At 46.2% G+C, this 27199-nt stretch overlaps 2 protein-coding genes across 3 annotated transcripts in view; one reads left to right on the top strand and one right to left on the bottom strand.

The window, feature by feature from the left end:
• Positions 1 to 19212, bottom strand: part of LOC137532241 (von Willebrand factor A domain-containing protein 5A-like) — a 144670-nt gene extending 125458 nt beyond the window's left edge. The window contains exon 1 of the mRNA XM_068252534.1: positions 19102 to 19212. The gene's annotated coding sequence lies outside the window, so the exon portion shown is untranslated. The remainder of the gene's footprint in view (positions 1 to 19101) is intronic.
• Positions 19213 to 19337: 125 nt separating this feature from the next.
• The window catches only part of PIGO (phosphatidylinositol glycan anchor biosynthesis class O), a 64687-nt gene continuing 56825 nt past the window's right edge, over positions 19338 to 27199 (top strand). For both annotated transcript variants that reach the window (XM_068252490.1, XM_068252498.1), the window contains exon 1: positions 19338 to 19396. The gene's annotated coding sequence lies outside the window, so the exon portion shown is untranslated. The remainder of the gene's footprint in view (positions 19397 to 27199) is intronic.

Here is a 27199-nt window from a genome sequence, read left to right as displayed (position 1 = left end):
AAGATGGCGCCTTCAGGCATGTCAGGTGATCGCTGCCCGAGTACAAATGGTCTGATCATCCCCTTCTTTCACAAGCCACACCCTGATGAAGTCCATTGGGCGAAACATGTAGGTGGGAGGAGCTACAGGAGGCCGGCCTCGCCCACTGCTATGAGCCCACGCCGCTCTGAGAGCGTTCTCTGCCGCCATCACTGCTGGTGCTGCATGAATGCGCTAAGCCAGCGCGATCAGCACGGACGATACACCATCCCCAATTGGTGAGAAGCTAAAGCGGGCATGTAAGCTGAAGAAACGGCTACCACAGATCCACTGGGATATGTAAGATACAGGGGAAGTCCTCCCCCTCTCCCCTCTCGTTTTGAACAAAACAGAAAGTGCTTTGACACGCTGCCTTATTATGCTGCTGCAACTAACATTACTGCTATAACCTGCCTTTGTCTATCCTCATTCTTGCATTGCTGAAAGCTGCTATCTGATCTATTGCTATGCAGTGGACACTTGAACTTTCAAGCATCTCTATTGTGGCTGATATGTGGAGGTGATAATTTCATCTATATAAATGGCAACCAGAGTTAGAATTTGAAGCTTGCACTGCTAACTCTTATCTGGACTGGCCAGTCACTCACTTTCTCATGCTATTATAAATCAAGGAAAGCTTAGGACTGTTATGTAGGAGGAATCCCCCCGCTCGGTCTACTTACCCAGAGCTCTGTGGTTCACAATATATACATGCAATTGCTTCTCTTCCAGCAGTATGATGTAGATGGATGAATGTGGAGCGTGCGTGGGATGCAGGGGCTGCCAGGGTATTCCAGTCTCCAAGTGTTTTTAGTGTTTTTATTGGAATCTTTTGATATGGTATGTCATTGCTGCTAATTTTCTATTAATAAAGTTTTGTATGTGACAAAGTGAGGCCTGGGTTAAACTTTTTCTGGTGGAGGTTTTGCAGATTCATTAAGTGACTGTATGTCAAGGTTAGAAATAGTGGGCGGAGCCAAAAACAATTAACTTTTTACATTGGAAAATATAAACTGCAGCTTTTCTTACACTGTTAATGGCAGGGTTCTCAAACTTCACACAGTTGGTCACTTGTTGACTGGGATTAATATTCGGAAAAGTAGGTGGAGCCTACAAGAGCCAATCAAAATTCACCTATTGATTTTCAAGGGGAATATTGAAACTGCAGCCATTCTTACACTGTTAGCAGAGGCCTCAAACCTGCTACAGTCGGTCTTAAGTGTCTGGGATTCAAATTCAGTAAAGGAGCAGAGCCAAAAACAGCCAATCAGATTTCGTTGCTGGATAAACTGCTTCCATTACCACAATTTTGATGCCAGGAACCCAAAAGCTCACAAACTTGATCATTCAGTGACTGTGTGTCAAGGTTACAAAAAGTGTGCAGAGCCAAACAGGGCCGTTTCTTGCCCCGTTCAGCCGGTTCTGATGAACGGGGCGCCGATGAGAGACAGATTGGGGGGCGCCAGGCAGAAGGAGAAGGATGTGACGTCACGTCACTGCTAGGAGCCGGTGACGCGTGGACGCGGTGCAGCGAGAGGCAGGAGGAGCTGTGCGCACCAGCACGATCACCGGCTTCAGTTCATAGCTAGATCCTTCTGGGCGCTCCTGCGTGTTGACGTCACGTGACAGGAGCGGCCGTGCGATGATCCTGTCACGGACGTTTTCTGTGCAGCCAGCAGCAGTGTGCGGCGGAGGCCAGCCCCAGAAGAAGGTGGAGTCTTTTTGGCCAGTCGGACTCGGGCTACTCGCTGCCACTGCTGCTACTAGTGTGTGCCTTGCCCTTGCTGCCGCTGCCCGCTAACACCTCCGTGGTCCCCCGCCCGGACCCCCACCGATCCTGGCCTGGTGCCTTCTTCCAGAATCCAGTTCCACCTGCCATGATGGTGGTGGACAACATCATGGTAAGTAGGCAGGCAGTCTATGTACTGCACTGCCTCTCTCTTTCTGACGTGGCTGTTGGGGGAGGGGGGCGCTCTTTTTGCCCTGGGCTGGTGGTCAGAGTCTGACCACCAACCAGCACAGGGCAAAAAGAGTACCCCCATATCCCCAGCCAGGGAGTCACAGTCAGACCATGGTGGGCTCTGACCACCAGCCCAGGGCAAAAAGAGCACCCCCCTACAGTGTTCTCCCTAGAATTTTTTTCCAGCCGGGTGGCATGAAAAAGTAGCCGGGTGGGGTGAGATGAGAGAATGCAGGGCCGGTGCTTCTGTGAGCAACTCTGCTTACAGTATAAGAGGAGATGAGCCGATGACAGCCGGGTGGTCACCAAAACTAGCCGGGTGGAGCACCCAGCTAAAAGAGCCTGGGGAGAACACTGCCCCTACCACCCACAGCCAGGGAATCAAAGTCAGACCATGGTGGTCTGACGGTCAGACCACCATGGTCTGACTGTGACTCCCTGGCTAGGGTAGGAGGGGGTCGCTCTTTTTTCCCTGGGCTTGTGGTCAGACCACCATACCACCATGGTCTGATTTTTTTTTCTCACTTTTTTTTTTTATTGTTATTAAACAGAAGAGTAAACTTTTAACATCATAGAAAATTAGAAAACATTTTACAATTGTCAAAGGCATTTCTTCATGTTGAGATAATCAAGATTAGAATAAACGGGGAATAAAAGTTTTTCGTAGTGGTTTCTTGATGTTTGGTGAGTAATGGCAGATAAGTTCAGGTAGTCCCGGTAAGTATTCCTACGTATTGGGGGGGTTGATAAAGCCTATGACAATATGTGGAACATTTTCAGGGAGTTCACAGTGACTATTTGAAGTATAGCCTTAAAGAAACACTAAATATCTAAAGATTATAAAGGGGATCACATTGGTCGAGAAGCCACATAGCTAAGTCTAGCATATACGTATGGGTTTAGGAGTGAATGAATGAATGAGTGGGCCTCTATTTTAGGTTGGAGAGCCTGTTATATCGAATGTGTGGTTGGGGGATCTCAGGCTGGGTTTTCTCAATCACGTAGAGTGTCTAAGGAGGGTTGTAGTCTGAGGGCGTGTATGGCCATTGGTCCCAAATTTTATGGAATTTGCCGCCAGTGTCTCTTAGGGATGCTGTCATTTGCTCCATCGTTCTAGCCCAGTTTACCTTATTATTTACATCCGATAATGTTGGGGGAGCAATATTTTTCCAAGCTTTGGCTATGGATAGTCTGGTGGCTGTTAAAACATGGGTAATCAATTGCATGGTGTGCTTATTGATGTCGGGGATAGGTTTGCTTAGGAGCATTTGTAGGGGATCTAAAGGAATGAGTACACCCGAAAGGTCAGAGATTAGGGATTGAATATCCTTCCATAGGGGGGCTATTATAGGGCAAAACCAGAAGATATGTTCAATAGTGCCTTTTTCGCCACATCCCCTCCAACATAAGTCAGAGGTGTTGGGGTAAATGTGTGAGAGGGTATCTGGGGTCAAGTACCATCGGAACAAGATTTTATATATATTTTCCCTAGTTTGTATGCAGATAGAGGAGAGTTTAGCGTTATTCCAGATATCTTCCCAGTCCTCTAGTGAAATGGAAGTGGACAAGGCAGATTCCCATTTGGTCATATAATCATGTATAGGTATATGAGAGCTTGATTTAGATTAGAGAAGCGAGTAGATTCGTGAAATGAGACCTTTCTGATGTCCTCGGTGTATGCAGAGGCGTTCAAAGGGGGAGAGTTGTGAGGTTATTGAAGATTTGGGAAAGCTATGGTGAAGGAAGTGGCTAATTTGATTATAATCCATGAGTGTCTGAGGAGTAAATGTGAGTTTATCTATCAAAGCAGATTTATCAATAATTGTGCCTGAGGGTTGATGAATCCAGTTTCGGAGGTTGAAGAACCCTTGATAGTACCATCTTGTTTTAAAGGGAGCGTGCATCCCTGGGGGGAAAGCTGGATTTCCCAAAATGGGGCATAGCGGTGAAGGTTTTGATCGTAATAGTGCCGATCGAGCAACTGATCTCCAGACACTCAGGGTGAAAGATATAGTGGGCAGGAGACTAGCCATAGGGAGGTTAGGATGTGGGTCTGACCAAATCAGAGCGGCTAGGGAGATTGGGGAGACACTAGTTGCTTCGATAAGACCCCATTTTGTAAAAACTGTTAGGTCGGACCACTCAGTCAGCTGTCTAAGGTGTGCAGCCTGGTAATATAATTTCAGATAGGGGAGAGCTAGACCACCTTGTTCTCTTGGGGAGAGGAGAACTGATCTGGAAACTCTGGGTCGTTGGTGATTCCAGATAAATTTCAAGAATTCAGACTGCAACCTAGACAGTTGAGGTGAGGGGACTCTGACCGGGAGGGTTTCGAATAGATAGAGGAGACGTGGCAAGATGTTCATTTTTAACGAGTAGATTCTGCCTAGCCAAGAAATTTTGTAGGAGGTCCATTTATGAAGGTCCTGAAGGATACGGTTTATTAGTGGAGGGAAGTTATATTTGTATAGGGAAGAGTAAGTTGTTGAAAGGTGAATCCCTAAGTATTTTAATGTCTTAGTCCGCCAGTTGTATGAGTAGTGGGTCTTTAAAATGTCTAATAGATCAGGTGGGATTTTGATTGGAAGGGCTTCAGTCTTGTCTTGGTTTAATTTGAAACCTGATATAGATTCATAGGTTTTAATAGTTGAATGTAGGGCCGGTAGGGAAACTAAGGGCTGTGTTATGGTGAGGAGGACATCATCTGCAAACAGAGAGATCTTGAACTCAGAACTTCCTTGCTTTATACCTTGTATATCAGGATTTATTCTGATTGCAGACGCTAATGGTTCGATGCTGATGGCGAATAGGAGAGGGGAGAGGGGGCAACCTTGTCTTGTGCCATTACAAATATGGAGTGGGGTGGACGGAGCGAATGGCAATTTAATTGTGGTGGAAGGAGAAGAGTATAGAAGTCGAAGGATGGATATGAATGGGCCTTGGAATCCCTGATGGTGGAGGACTCTGAAAAGAAAGGGCCAGGAGAGTCTATCGAAAGCCTTCTCTGCATCCAAACTTAGGAGCAGAGAAGGCTTCCCTGATCTGTTCATAAGGGATATTAGGTTAATTGCTCTCCTTGTGTTGTCTCCTGCTTGACGACCGTTAATAAAGCCGACTTGGTCATTATTTATTAAGGAAACCAGTATGGGGTTGAGGCGGTTAGCTAGAGTCTTAGTGATTATTTTTAGATCAGAGTTTAGAAGGGAGATGGGTCGATAGCTTTGGGGGAGTTGTGGGTCCTTACCCTCTTTAGGTATGACGGTGATTAAGGAATTGAGGATGGTTGACGGGGGTTTTTCACCTTCTAGCATTTTGTTTGCAAGGGTGGTTAAATGCGGGAGAAGAACTTCCTGGAATTTTTTATAGTAGAGATAGGGTAGCCCATCTGGGCCCGGGCTTTTAGAGGAGGGAAGATGTTTGAGGACTTCTTGGATCTCGTCCACTGTAATCGGGGAATTTAGTTGTTTGGATTGTTCTTCAGTAAGACAGGGAAGTTTGAGTGGCATTAAAAAGGCATCTACTTTATCTAAGAAAGAAGGGTCAGAGGATTGGTCTGGGAGATTGTATAGTTTTTGGTAATAATCAGAAAACAACTGTGCGATTTTACGTGGGTCATAGTGTATGTTGCCTTCAGGATCTTTCATAGAATGGACCGCCTGTTGCGAACCCCTTGGGTTAAGTTTGCGTGCTAGAATAGTATGGGGTTTGTTACCTCTTTCAAAGAAGAGCTGTCTTGTCCAGCGTAGGCTTTTCTCAATTTGGGTGGTTTGAAGGGTACGTATGTTTAGTTTTAGTTGTTGCATAAGGGAGAAATGTTCCTGGGTAGGGTGAGTTTTGTAAGTTGATTGGGCTTTGGCGAGAGAGGTTTGAAGGGCCAGGAGTTTTTGAGTGCAGTTTTTCTTTCGCCTAGTACCTTCAGCGATGAAGATCCCTCTGATAAAGGCTTTGTGAGATTCCCAGAGGATGCCCTGTGAAGATACTGAACCATTGTTGATAGCGAAATATGATCGCAACTCATCTGTAAGTTTGGTAAAGAGGTTTTTGTCTTGTAATAATGATTAATTTAGCCTCCAGTGTAACGGCCTATGGGGTTCATGAAGCCAGTTTAATTTGAGGGATACACTTTGGTGGTCAGACCACGCCATAGGGTGTATTTCAGAGTCGATTAAATTGGGGAGTAGTGAGGAGTGCGAGAAAAAATAATCTATGCAGGAGTGAGAGGCGTGTGGAGGTGAAAAAAAGGTGTATTCTATGGACATGGGATTGGAGACTCTCCACATGTCTATTAGACCATATTTCCGGAGTAACGCCCTAAACTTACGTGAGTTGCGATCATGTGAGATACCTGTTTGAGAGGTGGTCGATACACTCCTATCTTTACCTGTTGAGAATGCGAGATTAAAGTCACCTCCGAGTATAAGTGTGCCCGAGGAGACTTTATGTAATTTAGCTAGGAATGAGGACAGAAAGGAAAGTTGTTGAGTGTTGGGAACATAGACCATGGCTAGAGTAATGAGTTTTCCTGCTATTGAACCTAGGAGTATTAAGAAGTGACCTTTAGGATCTTGAATTACTTTTGTGATTTGTAGGGGTAGGGTCTTTTTGAATATTATAGCTACACCGGCTCGTTTAGAGGGTCCTGAAGCTAAGTACAACCCAGAGTAGTTATTATTGTTAAGCCTAGGGGGATCATTGGTGCGAAAGTGAGTTTCCTGGATCATGGCTAGGTCTATGTCCATTCTCTTGAGGTCCCGTAGGAGAGCTAGTCTTTTCTGGGGTATATTGAGGCCCTTGGCATTCAAAGTGAGAAGCTTAACCATGATCTAAGAACAGAGCTATGCTGCTTATAGGAATGGCTAGTGACCAATGTGGAACATACAGTAAAACAGAAAGAGAACATAAGTTCCAAAAACTTAAACATTTAAACTTTTTTAAAAATAGGAACATTTAAGACTAAGGTATATGGCAGGTAGTGGGAGCCATTGTAGAAGGTATGGCTACTGTCTGTGACAACATCAATGGGTTGTCTAAGTGAGGTCAATCTGAGATTGCTTAAACCCCTAGGGGTATGGGCAAGATCAGATTTGAGCCTCCTGGGGTACATGCTGGCGGGCCGCGAGGGAAGCCCGTCATATCTGGAGCTTATTGGGGGACAGGTTAGGCATTGGAGGATAGAGGATATAGGGCTGGGTAGCCAGGATGATAGGCACTGTTATTCTCGTGGGGTGCAGTTCAAGTCGCTTGGGCTTCCATATCTTCTGGTGGTGTGGGGTAGGAGAGACTCCGGGGAGAAATTGTATTCCATTCTGCAATATGACGCATCTTTCGTGGAGGAGATGAGGTGGTAGGAGATCTGAGGCTTTGAGATCCAGCAGCGGGAGGTAGTTTGAGGCCCAGTTGTTTCAGAAACATGGGAGCGTCATCAAAGTCAGATAGGGTGTTGATAAAGCCTTGTCGGTTTACTATGAGGCGGAAGGGGAACCCCCATTTATATGGTATCTTGGCATCCCTAAGAAGCTGTGTAACTGGTCTTAATGCTCGGCGTTTGGCCAGGGTAATGAGGGATAAATCATTATAAACATAAAGATCGTCTCCTTTAAATGACACTGACGATGTGCTGCGGAGGGCCCTTAAAAGAGCTTCCTTAGCTTCATAGTAATGCATTCTAATTACGACATCCTTAGGTTTCTGGGAAAAGGATTGTCGTTCGCTTAAGGATCTGTGGGCCCTGTCCATGCGCCAGAGTTCCTCAGGGATGTCTGGTGCCACTGATTTAAAAAAGTCAGTAAGATGGGGCTTAAGCTGCTCATGTTTCACATCCTTTGAGAGTCCTTTTATTCTTAGGTTCTGTCTCCTATCCCTATTTTCTTGATCTTCCTGCATATTGCGAAGGGATTTAAGATCTGTTGACATAATCTGTTGCTCCTCAGCTAGATCACCTTGTTTTTGTGAGAGTGCTTCTACCTTACCCTCCAGAGCGTTTGTGCGGTCCCCTAGCCCTGCTATCTCAGTTTTTAGGTCTTTTACTGCATTTAAAATTAGTTGCTGTAGAGAGTCCTGCATGGCCCTATAGTGTCTGTCTAGGGCAGATTCAAGCAAGGATGCAGTGACTGGTACCGTATCTTGTGTGAGGGAGGCTTGTGGAGCTGCGTCAGGAGTCTCTTGCTGGTCGGCGCCATCTTGGGCCTCAGGAGGACGGAGGAACCGTTCCATCGTGCCCGCTTGGTGTGTGGTCCTGGCGGATCCGCGTGCGGCCATTAGGTGGAGGAGGATGTCGGGGACCTGTCCCGGTAAGAGCCGCGCTGCAGTAGCTGAGGAGATGCGGTGTGCGGCTTTGCGGAGGTAGAGGCGGGCTGGAGCTCCGGAGTTAGGCTGCCATCACGGGTGCGCCGCGCATGCGCCCTCCCACCATGGTCTGATTTTGACTGTGACTCCCTGGCTGGACTGTTAAGTTATCTAAGGGGGTGGCTGTGGGGTCAGGCCAGTGTGATTGCAACATGTACTGGGGGGGGGGGCATATTTTTTGACTCTCGAACTGGGTGAAATTTAGCCTAGAAACTGCCCTGGAGCCAAAAACAGATTTTTCTGGGAAATTGTAAACTGCAGCCTTTCTGCACTGTTAATGGCAGGGTTCTCAAACTTTGCACAGTTGGTTACTGGGTGACTGGGATTAATATTCAGAAAAGTGGGTGGAGCCAAAAAATGCCAATCAAAAATCACATATCGCTTTTTCAAGGAGAATATTAAAATTGCTGCCATTCTTGCACTGTTAATGGCACAAGCCTCAGACCTGGTACAGTTGGTAATTGGGTCACTGGGGTTCAAATTCAGAAAAGGGGACAGAGCCACAAACAGTGAATCAGATTTGTTTCATTTCATGGGAAAGTACAAATTATCGATACCATGCCAAGGACCCCAAAACTCACAAAATTGGTCATTGAGTGACTGTGTGCCCAGGTTACAAAAAGTGGGCGGAGCCAAAAACAAATTTTCACTGGGAAAATGTAAACTGCAGCACTTCTTACACTGTTTATGGCAGGGTTCTTAAACTTTGCCCAGATGGTCACTGGGTGACTGAGATTAATATTCAGGGAAGTGGGTGGAGCCTATAATAGCCAATCAAAATTCACCTGTTGATTTTCAAGGAGAATATTTAAATTGCTGCCATTTTTACACTGTTAATAGCAGATGCTTCAAACCTGCTACAGTTGATCATTGGGTGACAAATGCTGGAGAGGGGGTGAAGCCACAAACAAATTATTGATGCCAAGGACCCCAAAGCTCACAAACTTGGTCATTAAGTGTTTGTGCGTTAGGGTTAGAAAGTGGGAGGAGCCAACACCAGTCAAATACATACACAGGCAACGCCGGGTCATCAGTGGGTGGAGACAAATACAAATTTCACTGGGAAAATGTAAACTGCAGCCATTCTTACACTGTTAATGGCAGGGTTCTCAAACTTTACACAGTTGGTCACTGGGTGACTGAGATTAATATTCAGGGTGGAGCCTACAAAAGTGGATCAAACTTCACCTATTGCTTTTCAAGTGGAATATTACATTGCTACCATTCTTGCACTGTTAATGGCACAGGCCTCAAACCTGGTACAGTTGGTTATTGGGTGACTGGGGTTCAAATTCAGAAAAGGGGGTGGAGCCACAAACAGTCAATCAGATTTTTTCATTTCAATGCAAATTATTGATACCAAAGACCGCAAAGCTCACAATCTTGGTCATTGAGTAATTGTGTGTTAGGGCTAGAAAAAATGGGCGGAGCCAACACCAGCCAAATACATACCCGGGCAACACCGGGCAATCAGCTAGTCATTTATACATAATTATTGCAAAAATAAAGGACTTTTTTTATTACATTATTTTCACTGGAGTTCCTCTTTAAGTGAGCACGGTCTTTACCAGCGCACCCCGCAACAGAGGCAAGAACATCAGAAGGGGTTACGTTGCCAATAGGGAAGGAGAATACGTACCAAAGTACTGGACAGGACTGACAAGACTGATTGGACAGGACGGACTGGGCTGGATGGGATGGACTTGATGGAATGGACAGACTGGGCTGTACTGACAAGGCAGACTGGTGTGGCTTGGCAGACCAGGAACGGCGTGGACGTACGCTGCGACTGTGTCGAAGCAAAAGCACTGAGCAGCAATAGGTCAGGCTTTACATACCCTGACCTTCGCACCTGTGCTGTGGCCAAGCCCCCTGATGGCTGCATAATAGAGCTCACCTGCCTAGCAAGACGTGGCCAATAATATGGTAGGACATTAGACTATGGCTATGGTAGGATTCGATTGTATGCTCCTCTGAGGACAGTCAGTGATATGGCTATGTACTCTGTAAAGTGCTGCAGAAGTTGTCACTGCTATATAAATACATATTAATATTGTATGGTAGGACATTAGACTATTTACCACCTCATTTGACCTCACACCTTGGCTCACCACCCACTGCAACCCATACTGACGACCACACATTCGACCTAATCTTCCCTAGTTGCTGTTCCCTATCCAACCTCATTAACTCTTCCCTCCCACTGCCTGATCATAACTTAGTAAAATTCAACACATTTCCATCCAGTTCCTACACATCCCCACGACACACTTCTGTACACAACTTCTGCAACATTCGCTATCTCTACCTCCAAAAACTATCAACCTCTCTGCATCCTCTACTTACTCTATCCTCTTTTACTGACCCTGAGCTAGCAGCTGCTCCGTCACGCTGGTGCGTGATGAGGAACATACAGTCAGAGATAGGAATACAAAGCAAATTTAGTTTCACAGACAATCACACCTGGGACAGCAGATCAAAGGTGACTGCTAGTGGCCTAATGAGCCACTTCCTTGCCCCAGGCTAGCACCCAAGTAACAGCTTCCTCTTAGCAGACATGCACGTGACACAGGCAGAAAAATGAAACATATGCATGCTTCCGTATTATCCCACATCATAAGCACCCCAGTATATCACCACAACGCCTCCTTAATCTGTAAGAGCCGCTCTGGCTCACGCGCGCCTGAGCAAACTGCGCAGGCGTCTTCCTGATTCGCCGCTGGAGGGATGCTGCCGGAGGACGTCTGCTCTGAAGTCCCGCCGCTTGCCCGGACCACGCTGTAGATGCCGCGGGACCTACCGCTGGAAGGTAAAGTTATTACATGCTCATTATAACATCACCTTAACTTCTGCCACTGACTCTGTGGCTCCCTCCTCCACGTTCTACCGACGCCGGGCCCTTCAACAACCCTGGCTTAACGAGGAGATCAAACTACTGAAATGCCACTCCCGGATAGCTGAACTGCGCTGGCGAAAAAATAACTTGCCTGAGCATTTTCACAGTTACAAAGAGGCTTCACATCCACTCAGACAGACCCTTACAGCAGCCAAACATTCATACTTCTCCTCGCTAATCTCCTCACAGTCCAACAACCCTATACTACTCTTTGCTACATTCAACTCCCTCCTCCGTCCCCCACCTCCACATTTCAGCTGAGGACTTTGTCTCCTTCTTTAGTGATTAACTAAACATAACCCTAACCTTACATCCTCCCTAACAACCTTCTCACCACTATCTGAACTCACTGCCTCCTCTCTCATCTCTAAATCATGTCCCACTACATGCTTCCGTGACCCCATGCCCTCTCACATCATTATTCACTTATCCTCTACCATCTCACCTGCCTTAACTTCCCTCTTCAACCTTTATCTTACCAAAGGCATTATTCCATCCTCACTCAAACAAGCCCTTATAATGCCTTTACTCAAAAAACCTTCTCTTGACCCCTCTTCCCTGCCCAACTATCGACCTATTTCTCTCCTCCCTTTCTCTTCCAAACTACTTGAGTCTCTACTGACTTAGTCCGTCACCTCACTGCTAATTCTCTGTTTGATGACCTCCAATCTGGATTCCGCCCCAGCCACTCAACCGAAACTACTTTACTTAATGTAACCAATGACCTGGCAATTGCTACATCTAAAGGCCTCTACTCTATTCTTATCCTCCTAGAGCGCTCTTCGGCTTTTAACACAGTGGACCACCCTATACTTTCCAAATCCTCTCATCCATGGGCATTCAGGGCCTTGCTCTCTCTTGGCTTACCTCCTACCTCTCAGATAGGACCTTCAGAGTTGACCACTCCGGAACTACCTTCCTCTCTACGTCCTCTCACTGTTGGAGTTCTCCAAGGCTCAGTCCTCGGACCTCTCCTTTTCTCTATCTACACATATGGTCTTGGTCAGCTCATCAGCTCCTTTGGAGTCTAATATCACCTATACGCTGACGATACCCATATCTACATTTCAGCACCTGACTTGGATACCTTAGCTGCTTGCGTCCCTGAATGTCTCAATGCAATCACCTCCTTCATGTCCTCCCGTTTTCTAAAACTCAACATGGAAAAGACTGAAATGGTAATCTTCCCACCTCACAACTCAATGCCCCTGCCTGACATCAGAGACGTATCTAGACCAAGTTGCGCCTGGGGCAAGGTCAGGTTTTGGCGCCCATGCTCTTATCCCTACTGTTCGAGGGTGGCGATTTACTGAACTCCCCCATGTGGTGACCCCCCCTCTTCTGCAGCCATCCCCTGCTCGGTGTAACTATACATACCGAGCCTTCGATCCTGCGGATGTCACCAAGCAGAGTGTCTGTGTCCTCGGCAGGGAAGACGGAGCTGCAGCGCAGAGCTTGTGTAACATCCATCCACAGGATCGAAGGCTCGGTACGCATTATTACACCGAACAGGGGATGGCTGCGGGGGGGGGGGGTCGCCACATGGGGGGGGGGGGGTTTAGTAAATCGCCACCCTTGGAGGTGGATGAAAGGGGGGATTGCAACAAATGGGGGGTCAGTAAATTGCCACCCTTGGAGGGGAAGAAGGGGGAATTGCAAAAAAGGTGTGTGTGTGGGGGGGGGGTCAGTAAATTGCCACCCTTGGAGAGGAAGAAGGAGGGATATAGAACAGACGGAATGCTGCAGAGGAGCTAGAGATCTCCCTGCTAGTAATGATGAGTCTCACTCTTCATTACCAGCGACACATAAGCCAGACGCGCCAACGCGTCACGCTCCCGCCTATCAATGCTGCCAGCTGCCAAGTGTTTATTTCCCCATCCAAATTTTGCCGCCTTTTTAAGAATTCAACAAACTGCGCCTGGGGCAAGATACCCGCCTGCCAGACTTCATTTCCTTCAAACCACACATTGACAAACTATCCTTTTCTTGTCGCCTCCACCTAAAAAACATCTTGCGCGTCCGCCCTTTTTTAACACAGGACACTACCAAACTTCTGGTGCATGCCCTGATTATTACACGACTAGACTATTATAACTCTCTGCTCTGTGGCCTCCCTGCCAAACGTTTAGCCCCGCTAAATTCTATCAGGAACTCTGCTGCAAGACTCATCCACTTCTCCTCCTGCTTCTCCAGCCATATACCCCTGTTAGTCCCTTCACTGGCTGCCAGTCACACCTCATCTACCTCTCTTCCCACTTCTCCAGCCCTATCCCTCTCTGTCACTCCCTTCACTGGCTGCCAGTTACACAAAGGATACAATTTAAAATTCTTACTTTCGCCTACAAAGTTCTCCACAACATAGCTCCTTCCTATCTAAATCAACTTATTTCCAGATACCATCCAACACTCAATCTCCGCTCTGCTAACGATATCCTTCTGTCTTCTTCCCTGATCACCTCTTCCCACTCCCGCTTACAAGACTTCTCTCGATCCTCTCCCCTCCTCTGGAACACCCTCCCTCAACTCATCTGCCACTCACCCACACTTACTTATTTTAGACGCAATGTGAAAACTCACCTCTTAAGGCAAGCATACTCTCCTACCTAGAACCCCGCCCACTGACCACCATTTATTCCACCCCATACACAGCTTCCCATTACCTACTGCCCCATACCTTAAACCTTTAGACTGTAAGGCCTTTTGGCCAGGACTCTCTTCCCCTTTTGTCTCACAATGCTGTGTAATGGGTGTACATACCTTCCACCACTGTGTAAAAATATGTAGTTCATCTGTTCACTGCATTAGTTGTTATCCACTCTTGTCTTGTATAAACTGTTGTATTGTTTATTTTGTATTGTTATACTCTGTATGTTGTACAGCGTCACGGACGATGCCGGCGCTATATAAATCAATAATAATAATAATACTTAGACTATGGTAGGATTACATTGTGAGCTCCTCTGAGGACAGTCAGTGACATGACTATGTACTCTGTAATGTGCTGCAGAAGATGTCAGTCCTATATAAATACATAATAATAATATGGTAGGGCATTAGACTATGACAATGGTAGGATTATATTGTGAGCTCCTCTGAGGACAGTCAGTGACATGACTATATACTCTGTAATGTGCTGCAGGAGATGTCAGTGCTATATACAGTGGAGGAAATAATTATTTGACCCCTCACTGATTTTGTAAGTTTGTCCAATGACAAAGGAATGAAAAGTCTCAGAACAGTATCATTTCAATGGTAGGTTTATTTTAACAGTGGCAGATAGCACATCAAAAGCAAAATCGAAAAAATAACCTTAAATAAAAGATAGCAACTGATTTGCATTTCATTGAGTGAAATAAGTTTTTGAACCCCTACCAACCATTAAGAGTTCTGGCTCCCACAGAGTGGTTAGACACTTCTACTCAATTAGTCACCGTCATTAAGGACACCTGTCTTAACTAGTCACCTGTATAAAAGACACCTGTCCACAGAATCAATCAATCAGACTCCAAACTCTCCAACATGGGAAAGACCAAAGAGCTGTCCAAGGATGTCAGAGACAAAATTGTAGACCTGCACAAGGCTGGAATGGGCTACAAAACCATTAGCAAGAAGCTTGGGGAGAGAAGGTGACAACTGTTGGTGTGATTGTTCGAAAAATGGAAGGAGCACAAAATGACCATCAATCGACCTCGCTCTGGGGCTCCACGCAAGATCTCACCTCGTGGGGTGTTAATGGTTCTGAGAAAGGTGAAAAAGCATCCTAGAACTACATGGGAGGAGTTAGTGAATGACCTCAAATTAGCAGGGACCACAGTCACCAAGAAAACCATTGGAAACACATTACACCGCAATGGATTAAAATCCTGCAGGGCTCGCAAGGTCCCCCTGCTCAAGAAGGCACATGTGCAGGCCCGTCTGAAGTTTGCCAAAGAACACCTGAATGATTCTGTGAGTGACTGGGAGAAGGTGCTGTGGTCTGATGAGACCAAAATAGTGCTCTTTGGCATTAACTCAACTCGCTGTGTTTGGAGGAAGAAAAATGCTGCCTATGACCCTCAAAACACCGTCCCCACTGTCAAGCATGGGGGTGGAAACATTTTGCTTTGGGGGTGTTTTTCTGCTAAGGGCACAGGACAACTTAATCGCATTAACCACCCTGGCGTTCTGATTAAATCGCCAGGGTGGCTGCGGGAGGGTTTTTTTTAAATAAAAAAAAAACTATTTCATGCAGCCAACTGAAAGTTGGCTGCATGAAAGCCCACTAGAGGGCGCTCCGGAGGCGATCTTCCGATCGCCTCCGGCGCCCAGAATAAACAAGGAAGGCCGCAATGAGCGGCCTTCCTTGTTTTGCTTATATCGTCGCCATAGCGACGAGCGGAGTGACGTCATCGACGTCAGCCGACGTCCTGACGTCAGCCGCCTCCGATCCAGCCCTTAGCGCTGGCCGGAACTTTTTGTTCCGGCTACGCTGGGCTCAGGCGGCTGGGGGGACCCTCTTTCGCCGCTGCTCGCGGCGAATCGCCGCAGAGCGGCGGCGATCAGGCAGCACACGCGGCTGGCAAAGTGCCGGCTGCGTGTGCTGCTTTTTATTTCATTAAAATCGGCCCAGCAGGGCCTGAGCGGCAGCCGCTGGCGGTGTTGGACGAGCTGAGCTCGTCCAGACCGCTCAGCTGGTTAACGGGAAAATGGACGGAGCCATGTATTGTGAAATCCTGAACGACAACCTCCTTCCCTCTGCCAGGAAACTGAAAATGGGTCGTGGATGGGTGTTCCAGCACGACAATGACCCAAAACATACAGCAAAGGCAACAAAGGAGTGGCTCAAGAAGAAGCACATTAAGGTCATGGAGTGGCCTAGTCAGTCTCCGGACCTTAATCCAATAGAAAACCTATGGAGGGAGCTCAAGCTCAGAGTTGCACAGAGACAGCCTCGAAACCTTAGGGATTTAGAGATGATCTGCAAAGAGGAGTGGACCAACATTCCTCCTAAAATGTGTGCAAACTTGGTCATCAATTACAAGAAACGTTTGACCTCTGTGCTTGCAAACAAGGGTTTTTCCACTAAGTATTAAGTCTTTTATTGTTAGAGGGTTCAAAAACTTATTTCACTCAATGAAATGCAAATCAGTTGCTATCTTTTATTTAAGGTTATTTTTTCGATTTTCCTTTTGATGTGCTATCTGCCACTGTTAAAATAAACCTACCATTGAAATGATACTGTTCTGAGACTTTTTATTTCTTTGTCATTGGACAAACTTACAAAATCAGTGAGGGGCCAAATAATTATTTCTTCCACTGTAAATACATAATAATAATATGGCAGGACATTAGACTATGGCTATGATGGGATTAGAGTGTGATCTCCTCTAAAGGACAGTCAGTGACATGACTATGTACTCTGTAATGTGCTGCAGGAGATGTCAGTGCTATATAAATACATAATAATAATATGGTAGGACATTAGACTATGACTATGGTAGGATTAGACTGTGAGCCCCTCTGAGGACAGTCAGTGACATGACTATGGACTCTGTAATGTGCTGCAGAAGATGTCAGTGCAATATAAATACATAATAATAATATGGCAGGACATTAGACTATGGCTATGATGGGATTAGAGTGTGATCTCCTCTGAGGACAGTCAGTGACATGACTATGTACTCTGTAATGTGCTGCAGAAGATGTCAGTGCTATATAAATACATAATAATAATATGGTAGGACATTACACTATGACTATGGTAGGATTAGATTGTGAGCTCCTCTGAGGACAGTCAGTGACATGACTATGTACTCTGTAATGTGCTGTGGGAGATGTCAGTGCTATATAAATACATAATAATAATATGGTAGGACATTACACTATGACTATGGTAGGATTAGATTGTGAGCTCCTCTGAGGAGAGTCAATGACATGACTATGGACTCTGTAATGTGCTGCAGAAGATGTCAGTGCTATATATGGTAAATACTAATGATAAATAGTCAGACATTACCGTAATCATTTACAATGGCAGGGCTTACGTGCGCGCTTGTGGAAATATGTGTGTTACATACTATAGATAGAGAGCATCAAAACAAAAGCCAATAAAAACATTCCAAAGTGAGCAGAAAGTGCGTGCCCATGGCCAAAACCTCATAGACCAACGGCCACACCCTGCTTGCGACAATTCAGCCGCATCCACTCATTTGTAAGAAACGGGATTCAGTGGAAACCAGTAACGCAAAAATTCCACACTAGAACCCGCACCCATGGCTTCCCAGCACGGCGCTAGCTTCGGCTACAACCTCTACCTGCACAACTTTACTAAATCTAATCGGCTGGTGGCGTGGACAGTGTTTACCGCTGATTCTCCCATTTCTTACAAATCAGTGGTCGCGACCAAATTCCAAAAACCAGACTAGCGCCAATTTTAGAATTGAATGGTTTATGTATGCAAGTACCATTTGGGCAATAGTTTTAGCAACAGCAAGTTCATACCTCCCAACTTTTTCAGATGAGAAAGAGGGACACTTAAAGAGAGTCTGAAGCGAGAATAAATCTCGCTTCAGACCTCATAAATAGCAGGGGCATGTGTGCCCCTGCTAAACCGCCGCTATCCCGCGGCTTAACGGGGGTCCCTGATCCCCCAAATCCCCTCGGTGCAGCGGGGGAGCACTTCCTGGTTGGGGCAGGGCTAACCGCCGCAGCCCTGCCCCACGTGCGTATCTCCGCCTCTCCCCCGCCCCTCTCAGTCTTCCTTCACTGAGAGGGGCGGAGGAGAGGCGGCGATGCGCCGCTGATAGACGTGACTGGAGGCAGGGCTGCGGCGGTTAGCCCTGCCTCCAGGAGCGACCAAGTCTGCGACCAAGTGTTGCAGTGGGGGGTTTGGGGGTGAAGGGACCCCCGTTTAGCGGCGCGACAGCGGCGGTTTAGCAGGGGCACACGTGCCCCTGCTAACTTTGAGCTCTGAAGCCCCTGCCACACCCTAATCACGCCCCCTCCACACCCCTAGTCACACATACCATAAAGTTTTCGTAAGAAAAATATGTTGTTTTATAATTCAAACCACACTTGTCCTTTCTATCCTGGTTCATTTTCCTTCATATTAACATTTTAAAGGGAACCTTAACTGGCGTGGAAAAAAAAATTCACTTACCTGGGGGCTTTCCCAAGCCTCCTGCAGCCGTCCTGTGCCCGCGCCGGTCCTTCGGTGCCCTCCGGTCTCCCTCCGCCGCTAAGTTTCGTTTTCGGACGACTGCCAGTCGTCCTCGGGCAAAGCGTCATCTTCTTCCGGATTCCCCGTCGTAAAGCGCGTCCGCATGACGCGTTTGGCGTCATGCGGACGCGCTTTACGGCTCATTACGACGGGGAATGCGGAAGAAGATGACGCTTTGCCCGAGGAAGACTGGCAGTCGTCCGAAAACGAAACTTAGCGGTGGAGGGAGACCGGAGGGCACCAAAGGACCGGCGCGGGCACAGGACGGCTGCAGGAGGCTTGGGAAAGCCCCCAGGTAAGTGAATTTTTTTCCACGCCAGTTAAGGTTCCCTTTAAAATGAGTAATATATCAATTTAAAGGCTGGGAATAAAGTTTAGAGTCAATTAAACACATTTAGTAGAGATATATATATTTTTACATAGAAAGAGGGTCAAAGTCCTGAAAGAGGGACAAACGAGGGTGGAAGAGGGACAGGGCTCCCAAAGAGGGACAGTTGGGAGCTATGGCAAGTTTGCTGGGATTTATTGCACGGAGCAGCAGTTGTCTATGAGGTTTCCCAGTGAGTCCCCTGAACTAGGACTGGCTCCTGAATATTCATACTGATCATCCAGTCCAATGACACGTCATAAATCAACTTCAACCGTGCTCACCGTACACCTGACTAAAAATACTGATGTACTTACAGTGCCGTCTGCTGTGAAGTTCCAGCGCTCCGCCGCTAGGTGTCTCTCTCTCTCCTGCTGCGGCTTCCGCTGAGCTTACTATACGCACTCAGCTGCAGTGCAGTCATAACGGCGGCCGGCAGATGTCGCTCCTCCGTGACGGCTGCCGCTCTGCTCTGGCGTCTATGGTGTGCTCTGCTCTGCCCCGGCTCTGCTCTCTATGGTGCTGTTCCCCTGGTGACGGTGGTCTGCGCTTCCGGGTCTTCCTGACCTCAGAGTGACTGTGACTGGAGGAGAGGAGGGAGCAGAGGCTCAGGTGACTGTTCTGTGCTGGATTATATAGCATAATAATAATAATGTATACATTGTATCACTGGCAGCTGGGGGAGGGGCTCAGGTGGCTGTGCTGTATTTTATTGTACATTATATCATATAGCCTGTTATTGTAGGGGAGGGGCTCAGCTCAGGTGGCTGTACTGTATTTTATTGTACATTATATCATATAGCCTGTTATTGTAGGGGAGGGGCTCAGCTCAGGTGGCTGTACTGTATTGTATTGTACATTATATCATATAGCCTGTTATTGTAGGGGAGGGGCTCAGCTCAGGTGACTGTACTGTATTGTACATTATATCATATAGCCTGTTATTGTAGGGGAAGGGGCTCAGCTCAGGTGACTGTGCTGTATTTTATTGTACATTATATCATATAGCCTGTTATTGTAGGGGAGGGGCTCAGCTCAGGTGACTGTGCTGTATTTTATTGTACATTATATCATATAGCCTGTTATTGTAGGGGAGGGGCTCAGCTCAGGTGGCTGTACTGTATTGTATTGTACATTGTATCATATAGCCTGTTATTGTAGGGGAGGGGCTCAGCTCAGGTGGCTGTGCTGTATTTTATTGTACATTATATCATATAGCCTGTTATTGTAGGGGAGGGGCTCAGCTCAGGTGGCTTTGCTGTATTTTATTGTACATTATATCATATAGCCTGTTATTGTAGGGGAGGGGCTCAGCTCAGGTGGCTGTACTGTATTGTATTGTACATTGTATCATATAGCCTGTTATTGTAGGGGAGGGGCTCAGCTCAGGTGGCTGCGCTGTATTTTATTGTACATTATATCATATAGCCTGTTATTGTAGGGGAGGGGCTCAGCTCAGGTGACTGTACTGTATTGTATTGTACATTATATCATATAGCCTGTTATTGTAGGGGAGGGGCTCAGCTCAGGTGGCTGTACTGTATTGTATTGTACATTATATCATATAGCCTGTTATTGTAGGGGAGGGGCTCAGCTCAGGTGGCTGTGCTGTATTTTATTGTACATTATATCATATAGCCTGTTATTGTAGGGGAGGGGCTCAGCTCAGGTGGCTGTACTGTATTGTATTGTACATTGTATCATATAGCCTGTTATTGTAGGGGAGGGGCTCAGCTCAGGTGGCTGCGCTGTATTTTATTGTACATTATATCATATAGCCTGTTATTGTAGGGGCTCAGGTGGCTGTGCTGTATTGTATTGTACATTATATCATATAGCCTGTTATTGTAGGGAAGGGGCTCAGCTCAGGTGACTGTACTGTATTGTACATTATATCATATAGCCTGTTACTGTAGGGGAGGGGCTCAGCTCAGGTGGCTGTACTGTATTGTATTGTACATTATATCATATAGCCTGTTATTGTAGGGGAGGGGCTCAGCTCAGGTGGCTGTACTGTAGAATGGTAGCAGCTTAAATATTCCCTTTGAAAATCGAAAGGTGAATTTCTATTGGCTGTTGTAGGCTCCACCTACCTTCCAAATTCTTAATCTCATTCACCCAGTGAACAACTGTGCAAAGTTTGAGAACCCTGCCATTAATGGTGTAAGAATGCCTACAGTTTATATTTTCCTAGTCAGATTTGTTTTTGGCTCCGCCCACTTTTTGTAACCTGGACACACAGTCACTCAATGACAAAGTTTGAGCTTTCAGGTTCCTGGCATCAAAAATGTGTGAATGGAAGCAGTTTATCCACCAAGGAAATCTTTTTGTCCCCGCCCCTTTAGTGAATTTGGACCCCAGTAACCCAAAGACACACTGTAGGAAGTTTGAAGCCTCTGCCATTAACAGTGTAAGAATGGCAGCAGTTTAAATATTCCCCTTGAAAATCAATAGGTGAATTTTGATTGGCTTTTTTAGGCTCCACCCACTTTCTTGAATCTTAATCGCATTCACCCAGTGACCAACTGTGGCAAGTTTGAGAACCCTGCGATTAACAGTCTAAGAATGGCTGCAGTTTACATTTTCTCATTGAAAATGAATGGTTGAAATTTGATTGGCTGTTTTATGCTCCGCCCACTTTTCCTAGATTTGTAACCTCGGTCACCAAGTGACCAACTGTGCCATGTGTGGGGACTCTGGCTTGATTACTGGCAGAATGGCAGCCTTTTACATTTTTTCCCATGACTTGAATGGGTGAAATCTGATTCGCTGTTTGTAGCTCCGCCCATGTGTGCAGGGGGGCCGCGAGACCCCCAGAACATATCATCCCAGGTAGTAAGGGATCTGTATACCAAGTTTCGTTCAAATCGGTCAAGCCGTTTTTGCGTGATCGCGGCACATACATACACACACATACACACATCCGATTTTATATATATAGATTATATCATATAGCCTGTTATTGTGGGGAGGGTCTCAGCTCAGGTGGCTGTGCTGTATTTTATTGTACATTATATCATATAGCCTGTTATTGTAGGGGAGGGTCTCAGCTCAGGTGGCTGTGCTGTATTTTATTGTACATTATATCATATAGCCTGTTATTGTAGGGGAGGGGCTCAGCTCAGGTGACTGTACTGTATTGTATTGTACATTATATCATATAGCCTGTTATTGTAGGGGAGGGGCTCAGCTCAGGTGGCTGTGCTGCATTTTATTGTACATTATATCATATAGCCTGTTATTGTAGGGGAGGGGCTCAGCTCAGGTGACTGTACTGTATTGTATTGTACATTATATCATATAGCCTGTTATTGTAGGGGAGGGGCTCAGCTCAGGTGGCTGTACTGTATTGTACATTATATCATATAGCCTGTTATTGTAGGGGAGGGGCTCAGCTCAGGTAGCTGTACTGTATTGTATTTTACATTATATCATATAGCCTGTTGTTGTAGGGGAGGGGCTCAGCTCAGGTGGCTGTGCTGTATTTTATTGTACATTATATCATATAGCCTGTTATTGTAGGGGAGGGGCTCAGCTCAGGTGGCTGTATTGTATTGTACATTATATCATATAGCCTGTTATTGTAGGGGAGGAGCTCAGCTCAGGTGGCTGTGCTGTATTTTATTGTACATTATATCATATAGCCTGTTATTGTAGGGGAGGGGCTCAGCTCAGGTGGCTGTGCTGTATTGTATTGTACATTATATCATATAGCCTGTTATTGTAGGGGAGGGGCTCAGCTCAGGTGACTGTACTGTATTGTACATTATATCATATAGCCTGTTATTGTAGGGGAGGGGCTCAGCTCAGGTGACTGTACTGTATTGTACATTATATCATATAGCCTGTTATTGTAGGGGAGGGGCTCAGCTCAGGTGACTGTACTGTATTTTATTGTACATTGTATCATATAGCCTGTTATTGTAGGGGAGGGGCTCAGCTTAGGTGGCTGTGCTGTATTTTATTGTACATTGTATCATATAGCCTGTTATTGTAGGGGAGGGGCTCAGGTGACAGTGCTCTGTGCTGTATTATATATCATAATAATGTATACATTCTATCACTGACAGCTGTGGGAGGTAACTGGGCTCTCTGCTGTAATTATTATTATTTAGTATTTATATAGTACCGACATCTTCCGCAGCGCTGTACAGAGTATATATTGTCTTGTCACCTAACTGTCCCTCTGAGGAGCTCACAATCTAATCCTACCATAGTCATATGTCTATGCATTGTGTAGTGTATGTTTTGTAGTCTAAAGCCCCCTCTACACCATTCAATTTCAGCCGCGATCAATCAAATTCGGTTGGATCGAATTCGATTAGATCTATTAAATCAGACATGTCCGATCGAGATTTGATCGATTGTGTGATCGATTTGCATTGAAAACTAAGCAAATTCGATCACACGATCGATCGAATCCCGATCAGACATGTCGGATTTAATCAATCTAATCGATCGCGCCTAGAATTGAATGCTGTAGAGGGGGCTTGAGGCCAATTTAGGGGGAAGCCAATTAACTTCTCTGTATGATTTTGGGATGTGGGAAGAAACCAGAGTACCCAGAGGAAGCCCACACAGGCATGGGGAGAACGTACAAACTCCTTGCTGATGTTGACCTGGCTGGGATTCTAACCGGGGGCCCAGCGCTGCAAGGCGAGAGCGCTAACCACTACACCACCGTGCTGCTGTTATCCTATATTATTATTAAATTATTATTGTATGTATAGAAATAGAATACTTCATTGTAGGGGGAGGTGCTCAGGTGGCTGTGCTTTATTTTATTGTACACAATATCATTTGTTCTATCGTTATACGTGCTCAGGTGGCTGTGCTGTTGTGTGTTATATTACATTTTTTTTCTATTATTTTACTTACACACCAGGACGTTGCGTTTAGGGGACGTTATAGGGCACATAACGTTCCCCTAACGCAACACCTGGTGCTCTCTGGTGTGGACGTCGGAGTGAGCCGCGTTGTGCTGCTCACTCTGGTGTCCGTGATGCGTACTCTTGGACGCATGCGGCATCACGCGGTCCCGCCCGGCCAATCGCCGCACAGAGCGGCGCTCCAGGAAGTAAACACTGCACGTCACACCGTGCAGTGAATATTAATAAGCCATGTGCCCGGCCGCTCTCCACTCCTCCCCAACACTACTGAGCATGTGCGCACAGTCTAACACGGCTTAGCCGCGCATAATGCACAGCATGCAGCACTCAACGGATGTGCTGCGTTACAATGTAACGCAACGTGGGCACTGTGAACAGCCCATTGATTTTTCATTGCTGTGCGGTGGGGTGCGTTACAGGCTGCACTAACGTGCGCCTGTAACGTCTCACTGTGAAAGCAGCCTTAATCATGTGATATCATTAGGAGGATGGACACTCAGTCATCTGCAGTCTGTATTAAAGGCTTACTAAAGTCAAAATAAAAAATCAGTTTAACTTACCTTGGGTTTCTTGCAGCCCGCTGGAGTCATCCTGTGCCCGAGCCATCCTTCCGAGTCCCTCCATCAAGCAGCAGCGACCCCCCGCTAAGCTGGCCGGTCGGAGGCTACCGTGCATGCATGGCGGCGAGCTGCACGCACTTTGATCGCGCTGCCGGGATCACTCTGCGTAGTAATGATTTATGCATACTGTGCTTGTGCAGAGCGTTCCCGACAGCGGTAGAGCGCGGTGAGGAGGGCAAGCAGTGCCCGGCCAGCTTTGCGGGAGTCGCTGCTGCTCGATGGAGGGATTTGACAGACCGCACAGGAGGAATCCAGGGGGCAGCAAGAAGCCCCAGGTAAGTTAAACTGATTATTTATTTTGACTTTAGGAAAAATCGATCAAAACAAAGATGAACGACTCCTCACTCAGATGGTGCATGGAAATTTATGGCGGAACACTTCCTTAGATAATCATCCATAGTCAGCAGTATGTACAGTGATATGAATGATTATTAAACGGTGCGTCTGCAAAGCCTACGGCATCTCGCCTAGATCCTGCATCATTTGGCATTTCGTTACACATCTTCTGTTGTCGTTCACATCACATCACGTCATTCACGTCAGTGATTGTGGAATGATTGTTCATTGGTTGTTTCATATGACCCCATCTTTCGGTGTCTTCGTAGCTTTAGGGCCTGAGCCCACTAACGCAGTAGTGCGCAGTTGTGTCTGCTTTTTAGCAAAACATCAATGTTACAGATGCTGAAAAGCGCAGAACTGTGTTAGTGGGCTCAGGCCCTTAGGGCCATTTTTCACTAGTAGCATTCTGCAGTCCAATCCGGATCTCTTGTGGATTCACAAATCGCTAGGTACATAAAACGGATGGAATCTGCAGCAAGCATTTCCATTAGTGCGATCTGTTTGCCACGCGATTTATCCGATGGTCTTCCTGTTGCACTGCATTTAAAGTGACCCAAGCACATGGTCCTGAAAAATTAGAACATTAACCTCCCCGTAAGGGAGGTTCTTAAAGGACTTCCAAGGCGAACGATTATAATCTATTTTTACTCACCTGGGGCTTCTCCCGGCCCCTAGAAGTCATTTCAGCCCCTCACCGCAGCTCCGGTCCTCCTCGGTGTCCCGCTAACTGCCGGTAAAGAGTGTTGGCTTGCCGATCATTACTGGCAGTTAGCGGGGCAACGGGGAGGACCAGAGCTGCGGTGATTGACTAAAATAGCTGCCTGGAGCTGGAAGAAGCCCCAGGTGAGTAAAAAACGATTATAATAATTTGCCTCGGGAGTCCTTTAAAGAGACACTGAAGCGAAAAAAAATATATGATATAATGAATTGGTTGTGTACTATGAATAATTACTAGAAGATTAGCAGCAAAGAAAATATTCTCATATTTTTATTTTCAGGTATATAGTGTTTTTTCTAACATTGCATCATTCTCTAATATGTGCAGATTACACAACACTCTGCATTCAAAATGATTCTTTCAGAGCAGTCTGTGAACTAATGACCTCTCCTCTGGCAGAGAAAAAGTAAATAGCTAACTGAGGGCTGGAACCCACAAGAGCGTTTTTTTTGAGCATTTTGGCAGCGCTGCGATACGCTAGCGTTTTGCCAAAACGCTCAGCTGATGTTAATGGATGGGGCAACTTCCACAGGAGCGTTTGCGTTTCCCAGAAACGTAAACGCAGGACCTGCAGCATTTTGGGAGCGTTAGTGCTTCAATGTAAAGTATTGAAACGCTAGCAGAAACGCTCAGCAAAACCTAAACTGAGCGGGTTTGCTAGCGTTTTGCGGTTCAGCACACTGTAACAAAATGAAAAATAATTCACAGGACCAATCAGGATAAAAACGCAAAACGCTACGCACCCGCTGGGCAAAAAAATACAATGTTGCAAAACACGACCAAAAACGCGCATGAATCCGCTTGCAAACCGCTCAGACAAAACGCTAGCGGTTGCATTTTGCGTTTGCTGATTTCAGTGGGTTCCAGGCCTAACAGTTGAGATAATAAAAGTCAGAAAACAGCCCTCTCCACGACTTTGAAAGTCGTAGAGATTAATGGCTTTTTGCATAGAGATAACAAGTGGAGTTTCTTAACTCTTCCTGTACTGGAAACAATTAGACCAGCCTTTCTCAACCTTTTTACCCTGGAGGAACCCTACAAATAACATTTGGATCTCAAGGAACCCCTACAAACACATTTTTAATCTCGAGGAACCCCTGCGTTTATTTTTCTGGAGGCATGGTCTTTAAAAGTAGGTGAGGCTGTTAATTTCACTACCCCTATTACACTGCTACGCATTATACTGTGCTCATTATTATTCTGACCCCAATTTAAGGCTTCTTTTTACAGTACCCCCTATTATAGTGTGCTCTATTATACTTCCCCCACGGTGGGGGAAAATGCCAAGGAACCCCTGCAGAGTCCTCAAGGAACCCTGGTTGAGAAAGACTGAATTAGACTGATGTATCTGATCTTAATGTTTTATTTCTTAGCTGTACTACACATACAAATCATAATATCATAAAAAAAATTTCGCTTCAGTGTTTCTTTAATATAGTGTGCCATTGGAAGAAATTGGGATGAGCCTAACTATTTGCCTGTGGGGGGCTGCTCCGTATGGAGAGCGGCATATTTCCCAGGGAGCAGCCGCAGCTTGAAGCTCCCATGGTGCTGTTGCATTCTCCTGACCCCACAATACATGCCAGGCGATGTAGTGCTTCTATGTGAGTACATCTCCCGGCCACATCAATGGACTATTTCTCCTGCATGCATTGCAGTAGCCAGGAGTGCGCAACACTGCCAAAAGCTGCTTCCTGGGCGACACAGCACACTCCATATGGACAGTGGGCTAGATGGGCCATTTTATCTCAAATCTCCTTTATTGGAAGTTTCATTTTATAATTTATCAGGTCCAGGTGCTCGGGTCCCTTTAAAGCGGACCTGAACTCAGAACTTCCTCGCTGCTCTA

This window comes from Hyperolius riggenbachi, chromosome 1 (assembly GCF_040937935.1).
Source record: "Hyperolius riggenbachi isolate aHypRig1 chromosome 1, aHypRig1.pri, whole genome shotgun sequence".
NCBI classification, from domain to species: Eukaryota; Metazoa; Chordata; class Amphibia; order Anura; family Hyperoliidae; genus Hyperolius; species Hyperolius riggenbachi.
The sequence above is the reverse complement of the archived record's forward strand: the minus strand, read 5'-3'. Positions and strand labels throughout refer to the sequence as shown.